Source organism: Harpia harpyja, chromosome 11 (assembly GCF_026419915.1).
Source record: "Harpia harpyja isolate bHarHar1 chromosome 11, bHarHar1 primary haplotype, whole genome shotgun sequence".
NCBI classification, from domain to species: domain Eukaryota; kingdom Metazoa; phylum Chordata; class Aves; order Accipitriformes; family Accipitridae; genus Harpia; species Harpia harpyja.
The window spans coordinates 29,056,049-29,066,631 of record NC_068950.1 but is presented as its reverse complement, the minus strand read 5'-3'; the positions used below and the strand labels follow the sequence as shown (position 1 = coordinate 29,066,631).

Sequence of the window (10,583 nt, the reverse complement as noted above, 5' to 3'; positions counted from 1 at the left end):
TTTCCCCAAGCAATAATAAATGCCACAATTTCAGTTCATATCAAGGCCAGAATAGTTGTCACATTTTAAAGAGAGACTCCTTCGGAGAAGAAAGTCAGAAATCAAAGCATTATTTGCTGATATCAGTTCCCTCGAATAGTTTTTAGGTCACTGAATGTCCATTTATTCAGAAATACTTCCTTTTGTTTGCTTGTGATGTGTCTTCTTATTCCCTAAAGTATTTCTGCTGCATACAAATTGTATGGTAGGAACTACATCATACAATCAGAATAAATGGGTTGCAGCAGTGTTCCCGGAACTATTTCCTAGAGTTATGTAAAAATATGACATAGCCAATCTCTATGATCCAAGACAACTCATCCATTACTCTGAAGACACCCAGTCTACCTGCCTAGCAAGTAGAGCTGCAGTAGTCTATTGTGTGGCGATACTGACATCTACTGGGCTCCAACAACACTTCCAGTTTTCCCAAATGTTCCAAAAATCGGTTTAGATCAAAGCATCTCTCTCTGGGATGCTCTGACCTTAATATAAATGCATATTTTAAAGTACAATCAAATATGAATAGTCGAAGGTTGAATTTAGTACTTAAGGCTGGCTCTTACTACAGGAGCCTGAAGAAGATTTATTTGAATTAGGAGCTTCAGTTTACTGAGCTCTGCCTATTGTAAAAGCTCTGAAGAACTAAGTTCAAGTAATGCAGGATTCAGCACTCCCCCAACACCTCTGCAAAAGACAGACAAAATTTGCTCTTTGTATTGGCTTTGTGCGGCAAAGTTTTGACAGCGGGGGGGGGGGTGTGGTGGTGTTACAGGGGTGGCTTCTGTGAGAAGCTGTTGGAAGCTTCCCCCGTGTCTGACAGAGCCAATACCAGCCGGCTCTAAGACGGACCTGCCGCTGGCCAAGGCCGAGCCAATCAGCGATAGTGGTAGTGCCTCTGGGATAACAGATTTAAGAAGGAAAAAAAGTTGCTGGGACACACAGAAACGGCGGCCAGAGAGAGGAGTGAGAACATGTAAGAGAAACAACTCTGCAGACCCCCAGGTCAGTGAAGAAGGAGGGGGAGGAGATGGTCCAGGCGCCAGAGCAGAGACTCCTCTGCAGCCCGTGGGGAAGACCATGGTGAGGCAGGCTGTCCCCCTGCAGCCCAGGGAGGTCCACGGTGGAGCAGATATCCACCTGCAGCCCAGGGAGGACCCCAGGCTGGAGCAGGTGGATGCCCGAAGGAGGCTGTGACCCCGTGGGAAGCCCACACTGCAGCAGGCTCCTGGCAGGACCTGCGGACCCATGGAGAGAGGAGCCCACACTGGAGCAGGTTTTCTGGCAGGACTTGTGACCCTGTGGGGGACCCACGCTGGAGCAGTCTGTGCCTGAAGGACTGCATGGCATGGAAGGGACCCATGCTGGAGCAGTTTGTGAAGAACTGCAGCCCGTGGGAAGGACCCACGTTGGAGAAGTTCGTGGAGGACTATCTCCCATGGGAGGGACCCCACGTGGGGCAGGGGAAGAGTGTGAGGAGTCCTGCCCCTGAGGAGGATGAAGCGGCAGAAATAACGTGTGATGAACTAGTCTGTAAACCCCATTCCCCGTCCCCCTGTGCCGGTGGGGAGGGTAGGTAGAGAATTTGGGAGTGAAGCTGTGCCCGGGAAGAAGGGAGGGGTGGAGGGAAGCTGTTTTGAGATTTGGTTTTATTTCTCATTACCCTACTCTGGTTGATTGGTAATAAATTGAGTTTATTTTCCCCAAGTCGAGTCTGTTTTGCTCGTGACGGTAATTGGTGAGTGATCTCTCCTGTCCTTACTTATCTCGACCCACAAGCCCCTTGTTATATTTTCTCTCCCCTGTCCAGCTGAGGACGTGGGAGTGACAGAGCAGCATTGGTGGGCACCTGGCGTCCAGCCAGGGTCAACCCACCACACTCTTTCATAATTCCTGACAAGCAAGTGCAAAATGACAGGGTAACACTGACTGATTTCAATGATTATGTCTACACTGCAGTATGTGTGCTCAAAAGCTATGTGGGCTGGGGTCCCTGTCAGTGACACAACTGCCACATGCCCGTTCAGACTAGCTAGAAAAGATGCGATAGTTAAAGTCAAAACTGTACAAGCTTTGTTCCTCAATATGTTCTTCTCAATGCTCTTAAAGTAATTTCAGCTTCCAGCTTCCTATGCAGACCTCATGGTGTTCCATGGAGAAGATAAGTTTAATTATTCCTATGCCACATATGGAGAAACTGTAGTACCATGTAATAAAGTGACTTTCTCACAGTCATCAGCAGGGAAGTAGTAGAGCTGCAAATACACGTCCAGTCATTAAATTATCATTGCATAGTAAAAGGAAGATACCCCAAAACTTTAATTTTTATTTCTATAGGGGTCAGTTATGGCCTATAGAATTTTCCATACAATCTTCCTCCAAGTGTAAGAGAGTCAGCTGCTTCTAAGATAGACAGCTGGGGTGTGGGATCAAATTATTATCCTGCCTGGGTATCAAACTAACTCACTATGGCTCTGGGAAGTGTGATACTGAAAGGACAAAGATCACAAAAACAACACATGATTTACCTAGTCCAATTCCCTGAAATTTCAGGACTTTCACCAATTGCTGCATGCAGTTCTAGTACAACTCCAGTTTAAGTGTTTAGAGGAAGCACAGCAACAGCTGCCACAAGGATCAGTGGAAAGTGCACTAATGTGAAAAGGAGCATTAATTCTCACTCAGATAGCTGTATTTTCTGAGCAGAAGCATGCTGTTGAGAACAGCTGCTTTCTGGTTCTGTCAAATCCAGTCCCCAGATTTTTCATGAAAGCCTGATTGTACAGAGGCCAGGCAGCTGGCACTACTGATTTTATAATCTTTGCCTGGTTATTATCAAGCTAAGCTCACAGTTGTTAATGTTGGCACAGAAGCTGTAGACTCACACACAAACAAATGCCCTTACCTATTTTAGTAAAACAAGCTTTGACTATTAAATAGAGGTAAAGTTTAATAATGTTTATTTAAAATGACACATTCTGCTCCTTTTATTTTTATATGTCTTTTAACTACATTAATAAATGCTAAATCAAATTTACCTTCAGATTTTCACGCACATCTGTTTTGAAAATCTGGTTCCAGGATTGCTGCTATTCTTCAAAGTATTAGTTGGAGCTCTGCAGAATTGTGACTGGTAATACATTGCCAGAAGTCTTCATTTCCCACTGTTTAACTGCATTAAAAGATGACATAAATACATAAATATTCATAAAACAGCTGTTTAATGCAAATACATGCTGCAGTTACGTAAGTCATGAGTGGGAAGGGGAATAGTGGATATACACACAGTGACACAAGATGCGACCCATATAACTCAATGTATTATAGAACTAAATATGTATTAATTCCAACATGGGTACTACATTATTGGGATTACACATGCTACCAAAATGTATTTGTTTATTTTACCATGTTTTCACAGTGATATAAACAGACTTAAGGAGGCATTTTTGGGTTGTCTTTGCTAAACCTCTGACTCCGAAGCCTTTGTTTTAAACACTACCTTCTCATAAAGTCAGAAAGCAGTACTGGGAGTCAGCTTAGAAGCATTTCAGTTATAAGCTATTATTCTTTATATTAAAATATTTTGTTTTCTTAATTATACTATAAACCTTTATATTAATATAATTTTGGTTGGTTGGTTGGTTTGGGGTTTTTTTGGTAAGTGTAAGCCTTTATGGATATGGTCCAAGACTTGTTAGCATCCAGGAAAGAATACTGGAAGCACTCCCAATGGATACACTAGATATTGGTAAGTGGTATTCAAAGGATTGCTTTAAAATTCAAATATTTTAGGACAATCATACATTCCTTAAAATTAAAGCACACCTTAATGGCAAGGTCAACAAACACTATAAAAATTGGCATTTTCTATCAAGCCATTCTGAACCATACTAAACTGTGCTAAACCTACAATGTTTCTGCAAAGTGACTTTAAAAAAAGCTCAAGATTCCACACACTTTCAATGCTTTCGATTTTCATCAAGCTTTTCAAGAAAAGTCTAATGACAAGAAATAAAATCTTAATTTCTTCACAGATAAGCCTGACACAGAAGCAAAGTTAGTACAGAGTTACTAACAGCAACTGTGCTGCAGCATCTAGTTATTCAACCTACAGATGTCAAGTTTCTTGCCCTATTTTGCAGTGTATTCAAATGTAATACTTGCTGCAAAACTTTACAGCTACATGATCAAGATTTACGTAGACAAATGTAATGATCTAGAGAGATATAAAGGGCTAGAACTACAGCAATTCTAACCATTGGTCTTATTTGTCTCCCACTTCAGGAAATCTTAATCAGAAAGCCTCAAAGCCCTCACTCAAATTATTACCAAGTAACAGTATTGCAGTTCTCTATATAAATTCTACTTCTGATCATAGGCAGGGATGTTCCAGAGTCTGTTTCTATCCAACAGTAAAATGATGTAAAAGGTTATTTCTTCTTTTTGGACATGTTATACGCAAGGCTGAAGATCAGGCAGTAGGCAAAGTACCGTGTTCACCATACCTGCTGGTGCATTAGTCACCCGCCACCTTCTTAATCGTCAGAGATGAGAGGACATGGCATGCTTCAATTTATTTTTCAGCCTGACACGATTATGTAGATTCTCTTGTGGCTTATACTTTGGTACTTTTACAAGTGACCATCCCTGCTGTCTACCCTACACTTCTGAGGGAAGATACTGTGTGGACACATATTTAGCTAACGGTCACAAGAGCATTTCAGACGCCTTTAGAAGACCTTGAACAGAATAAACAAGACAACAAAAAAAAGAAAGATGCCAATTAAAAGAACACAGGTGCGCATTCCACGAGAAAGGGAACTTGGCACAAAGAACCTCAATTCAGCAGTTTATCTTGACCAATTAGACTGAGACAAGTTTCACATGTTTTAGTTGGTATAACCAATTACGTCCTATGTTTATGCGCGTGTACAGAGTTGATATAACCAATCATTAAGTGTAACTAGGTGCGTGGACAGCGCATGAATAATGTGTGTAACCAATAGTAAAATAGCCAAACGCATGTACGGATGTAACCAATGTATAAAAATGATGTCTGATGCTCTAGTAAAGGGTCTTCGACTATGATCATATTGATCTGTTGTTGAGTCCATTACTATGCTCCCGCAGTTGGTGCCTGAACAGGGACCCCCAAATTCTGCGCTACGTTTGGAGAACAAACGGCAGGATAAGAGGAAGACGGGAGGAACCCGACCGAAAGACCGGCTGCCCTGGCTGGTGTGCCCATAGAGGCAGATAAGACAGTGCTGTCATTTTTTCGCCTGTCGAGGTGAGGACTCGCCCGTAAAGGAGGTGAGCGGTCGGGGGAGGAGATGGGGCATATGCTTTTCAAAGAAGAAGAAGCGGTAGTTAAGCTCCTCCAACATATACTCTCAAAGAGAGGCATAAAATATGATGAAGCTTGTTTAAAGCGGCTTTTACAATGGACCAAGGACAGACACCTTTTAATTAGTGTGGGTACAGCTTTTGAGCTTAGTACCTGGGAAGCTATCGGAACCTTCCTATGGGATGAAATTAGTGACGGGTCTAAAGAAGTTAAAGGTCTTGCAACTTTATGGAAAGTAATTAAGACAACTCTGCAAGAAATGAAAGCCGATCGTAAAGCGTCTGCGTCTGCTTTTGCTGCTTTCTCCCCAACCGCAAGCGAAGGGCAAACGCGGGGAGAAAAACATAATGCAGCGAGAGAGACTTTTGGCTTCCTCGGAGCTTGTCCGCCTGCTCCTGTGCCCTTAACTTCTGCTCCAGTCCCTGGGACTGCCGATATTAATCAGCCATCTGACAGTTCCCAAGCCTCCCTAACCGTACGCTCAAAGGAAACCCTACAGAATCAGGAAGCGAGTAAAAATCCGCCTAGGAAAAAACAGCCCCCAGATACCGCCGCTCAACATGAACAAATTACACTTAGCATATACCCTCCGTTGCCTTCATCTACGCCTGGGTCGCCTCAAGAGCATGAAGAGGGGCCAGAGCTCACCTCACAGCAGTTGCAGTCAGTAATAGAAAAGCTGGCACAGTTGGAGGCTGCTGCAAAGCGAGAAAAACCACCAGCCATATCCTTTGATGCACTCCCTCGCTCTCCTCCTCCTCCTCCTTCAAACCCTTTTTTACCTCTGCCCCCTCCTTGTCCTGCACCTATACCTCTGCCTTCTCCACCTCCCAGGGAACCGATCCCCACCTTTCCAGAAACAACAGACCCCCGGAATAAATGGCGGGGAATTATTCGCGATGCCTTAATTGAGGGAGAAATCATAGCAGCTCCCACAGCGTTCCCGGTTATTGCTGGGGCTGGGGGTGGACCTAATCAATGGGTTCCATTTGATTGGAAAATCATAAAAGAAGCAAAGGTTGCAATTGCTCAGTATGGTTTAAAATCCCCTTTTACGCAGGCAGTTTTGTCCCATATATTTTCTGGGTCAACCTTAACTCCACATGACTCGCGAATGCTTGCTAAAACCTTGTTGTCGCCATCACAACAGTTATATTTTTTCCATAGGTGGCAGGAACTCTGCGATGATGCTGAGGCAGGAGATAGGGGACGTCAACAAAATGATCCCTTATTTCAATGTACTGCTCAAATGCTGATGGGTTCTGGACCATTTTCAAACACCACTTGGCAAGCTCAATTTGATACTCAAGTTTTAATGCAATCACAGGAATTGGCATTTAAAGCTCTCCAAAGCATACCCGAGCAAGGAAAGGTTTCTCCTTCCTATGTTAATATTCGGCAGGGAGAATCTGAACCATTTGCTCAGTTTATAGACAGACTGCATACCGCATTGGAATCTCACGCAGATCTTGATAGTAACATGAAGGTTAAGTTGCTTGATCAGTTGGCGTTTGAAAATGCAAATGTGAAAACAAAGCGAGTATTGTGGACGTTACCTCGAGGTGTTACTGTTAGTGAGATGTTAGAAGCTTGCGACCGTATGGGTGAACAAGGGAAAGCTGCTCTTTTTGCTTCTGCATTTGCCGCAGCAGTGCGACCTCTGCTACAAACAAAAAGCAGGGGAAGGCCAGGAGGAAAGAAATGTTTTAATTGTGGAAAGCCAGGGCATTTTAAGGCGCAATGTAAAGTTTATGGTAAAGTCTCTGGTGAAACACCATGCGATCGATGTGGGAAAAAAGGCCACATGACTAAAGAATGTAAATCAAAGTATCATGTCAGTGGCAGAGTTTTGGGAAACTCTCAACTGAGTGCGAGATCCCCGCGCACTACGACACAAATACAGCAGGTGTTAATTGACAAAAAACAAAAAAAGGGGGAATTGTGGACACATATTTAGCTAACGGTCACAAGAGCATTTCAGACGCCTTTAGAAGACCTTGAACAGAATAAAGAAGGAGACAAAAAAAAGAAAGATGCCAATTAAAAGAACACAGGTGCGCATTCTACAAGAAAGGGAACTTGGCACAAAGAACCTCAATTCAGCAGTTTATCTTGACCAATTAGACTGAGACAAGTTTCACATGTTTTAGTTGGTATAACCAATTACGTCCTATGTTTATGCGCGTGTACAGAGTTGATATAACCAATCATTAAGTGTAACTAGGTGTGTGGACAGCGCGTGAATAATGTGTGCAACCAATAGTAAAATAGCCAAACGCATGTACGGATGTAACCAATGTATAAAAATGATGTCTGATGCTCTAGTAAAGGGTCTTCGACTATGATCATATTGATCTGTCATTGATTCCATTACTATGCTCCCGCAATACTGTTCCTCAGCACAGGTGGCAGAAATAAACATGCTGACTCCTCAGCTGTTTGCAGCTGATTTTATCAGAATGAGTTAGGGTATCTCTACACACTGTACATTCTTTGAATATACCTTCAGAGCTCTCTAGGTCAGTATCTAGCTTGTAACTAAGCCCACATGCTAGGTATGGCTTTCTTTACCCGAGCCAGATATATCGGTTTATCCTGAACCCAAATCCCTGACAATGTTTTTGGCTCTGAATAGCAGCTGTAGAGAGGGACCACATTTCCTACCAGGACCAGGTATCGAAGCTTCCAATAAAGACAGGGCAGAAAGCCTGTGTGTGGTAATCTCTTAAAATGACAACAGGAATCTCCAAGATTCAGCTGTTAACACCTGAATGCCTGTTCCTTCTAGGATGCCAAAAAAAATTCCAGAGTTTGTCCTGAACACTACATTATAGGCCTACGGGGTGTGGAGAAAGAGAATTTCAAGAAAGGGAGTAACTTAGCAGTGTTTTAAGAGTAGTAGAATACTGTGGAACTCAGGAAGCACGGAGTTTCAGGTTGTGATCCAATAACTGAATTTATTTATACATTGTAGGATAAAACGGGGAAAAAAATTATCCAGACCTAGGGTTTTATATGAAATATATAAACATGCACTAGAACAGATCTTCCTCTTAGATAGGTGTAGTAACCATTAGCCTGAAGAATTATTTTCTCCCTCTCACTCACATTCTGACTGCTTAAACATTCATGAAAAGAAGAAGGATGTTAGAAGTGAGAACTGAAAAAACACATCCAATGTCCCACATATGCCAAACAGCCTATCTGCTAAAGGTGGAAGTACTGCCTACTTAAGGCATTTTCCTAATAAGTAGTACTGTTCTGTTCAGGGCTCCTTAGGAAAGCAGCAATTAAAAGGAGGTATTCCAAATACTACAAGAACACTCTAACCCATGGGGGGCTTAAAGGATGGGAGTCTTCTTCCTCTTCCATCCCAGGTATGCTAGAAAGGAAAGGTATCTAACCATTTTCTGAAGGAAAAAGCACAGTGTCAAGGCTGTTGGTTAATATACCACAGAAAGCAGCGCTTCCCTCTCTGGCAGGTGAGGCTCATGTCATGGACAGCAACAAGGTGCAAACTTCAGGGAAGAACTAGCAGTATTTTGTTTTGGGAAGAGCTAGACTGTGTTGGTTGCTGTCAATTCCAGCCTGAACATACCACTCTCCCAAGGCATTATTGGGGTACATTTACCTGAGGTGGTGTTTCTGCCTCAAGGTCAGGAACTGCTGCTGCTGCTCTCAGTTGTTTGGCATCTCTGTCTTTTTGTGGAACTTCAACAATGGGAACTGCTGATGCTTAGCACCAATGAAAGCTATGAAGTGAAATAATTGCAGCTGTGTGTCCAAATTTAAAATCTTTGATGTTGGTGTCTTTTCACGTATCCTACACTGATATCACAATAAATTGTAATCAGCTCTTATATGACCATGTAGTGCTGAGCATTACAAGAGAGACTCATGAGACCTTTATATACCAGTAATACTCATTTTAAGAAATGGAAACAAACTTGCCATATAGTTTTATATATAAACACTTACACCCTTGTATAAGTGAGACAATAAAAGCTGAAAAAGGTAAAACCTATTCAAGTAAAGCAAACACATACACACAGTAGCTTTCAAGCCCTCTCCTTATCAGTACTAAAGGTACAATGGGAACTTGACAAAGCCTGGGTTTTGTTTTGGTTTTAATTCCTGGAATCTGACCAGCATGTAAGCGAGATTGCTTTGATTGTTACAGTTATTTCCTTTCTCTGGAATTCACTTCTTGTCAAAATGCCCTAGGATTTCCTCTGACTTTTATCAAATTTAGCCAAACATTACTTACTATTTGGATTATGAGGTAAATTACTTAACTGAATGACCAGGGTCATTTTCAAGCTGGGAATATTAGTTTGTTGCCAATGATGCCACATTGTAAATCTGTTTTCTAATCGCTAGCCCATGTCAAAGGTCCTTTCTTTCTGTCCTGGGCATTTGAAAATCACAATGACAGATGTTAAAATAATGGAAGTTATTAAAACTAGAGACTATTTTCTTCTTCTAATTTGCTTGATTGCTGGCACTGAGTTACGCTTCTACAGCCAACGCATTTTCAAATACTCCCTTTGTGATGCTTTGGTGCTATTTTATACTTGCGTCTCAGCATACATTCACCTAAAGAAGCTCTTTTAATCAACGGCCTTTTTCTGAACGATTTGTTAAAAATTCTTTCCCAGCTTACATTTTCACGGTCTATCCCAGAACTATTTTTCATGATGACAAGATTTGACTTACAAAATACCGGACTCAAGAAACGGGAGCGGGGGGGGGGGGAACTTGTCCTCTCTGAGCCGGGTCCGAGGGTGCCAGCCCCGGCGGGCCAGGCCGGGCCTCAGTCCCCCGGAGCGGCGGGGTTTCCACGCGTAGAGCCGCGGACGAAGGTGCCGCGGGCGGGCGGGCCATCACCGCCCGCACAAGAGGCCTCTGCCTTTTCCGCCCGCCCCGCGAGCTGGTCTTTACGATAAAGGCCGCGACCGGCGCCGGGGAGCCTCCCTTCCCCCACGGCTGGCGGGCGGGCTGAGACTCGCTCCAGAGGCAGCCCCAGCCGCAGGCCCTGGAGCGCGCCGATAACGGCCGGGGCTCCCTGCGGCGGGGACGCGTGCCGGGGCCCCGAGGGGCAGCCGCCCCCAGCGGCGGGACGCGCCGCCCGCCCCGCCCCCCTCACGGCGGCGCGGGGCGGGGCCGGGGCGGGCGTCGCCGCCGCTCCACCGGT

At 43.8% G+C, this 10,583-nt stretch overlaps 1 protein-coding gene across 1 annotated transcript in view; it reads right to left on the bottom strand.

Moving 5' to 3' along the window:
* Positions 1-10,549, bottom strand: part of ODF2L (outer dense fiber of sperm tails 2 like) — a 77,238-nt gene extending 66,689 nt beyond the window's left edge. Inside the window, exons 1-3 of the mRNA XM_052802669.1 lie at positions 10,106-10,549; positions 9,021-9,141; positions 3,078-3,211 (exon numbers count right to left, since the gene is read on the bottom strand). The gene's annotated coding sequence lies outside the window, so the exon portion shown is untranslated. The remainder of the gene's footprint in view (positions 1-3,077; positions 3,212-9,020; positions 9,142-10,105) is intronic.
* Between the last annotated feature and the right edge of the window lie 34 nt (positions 10,550-10,583).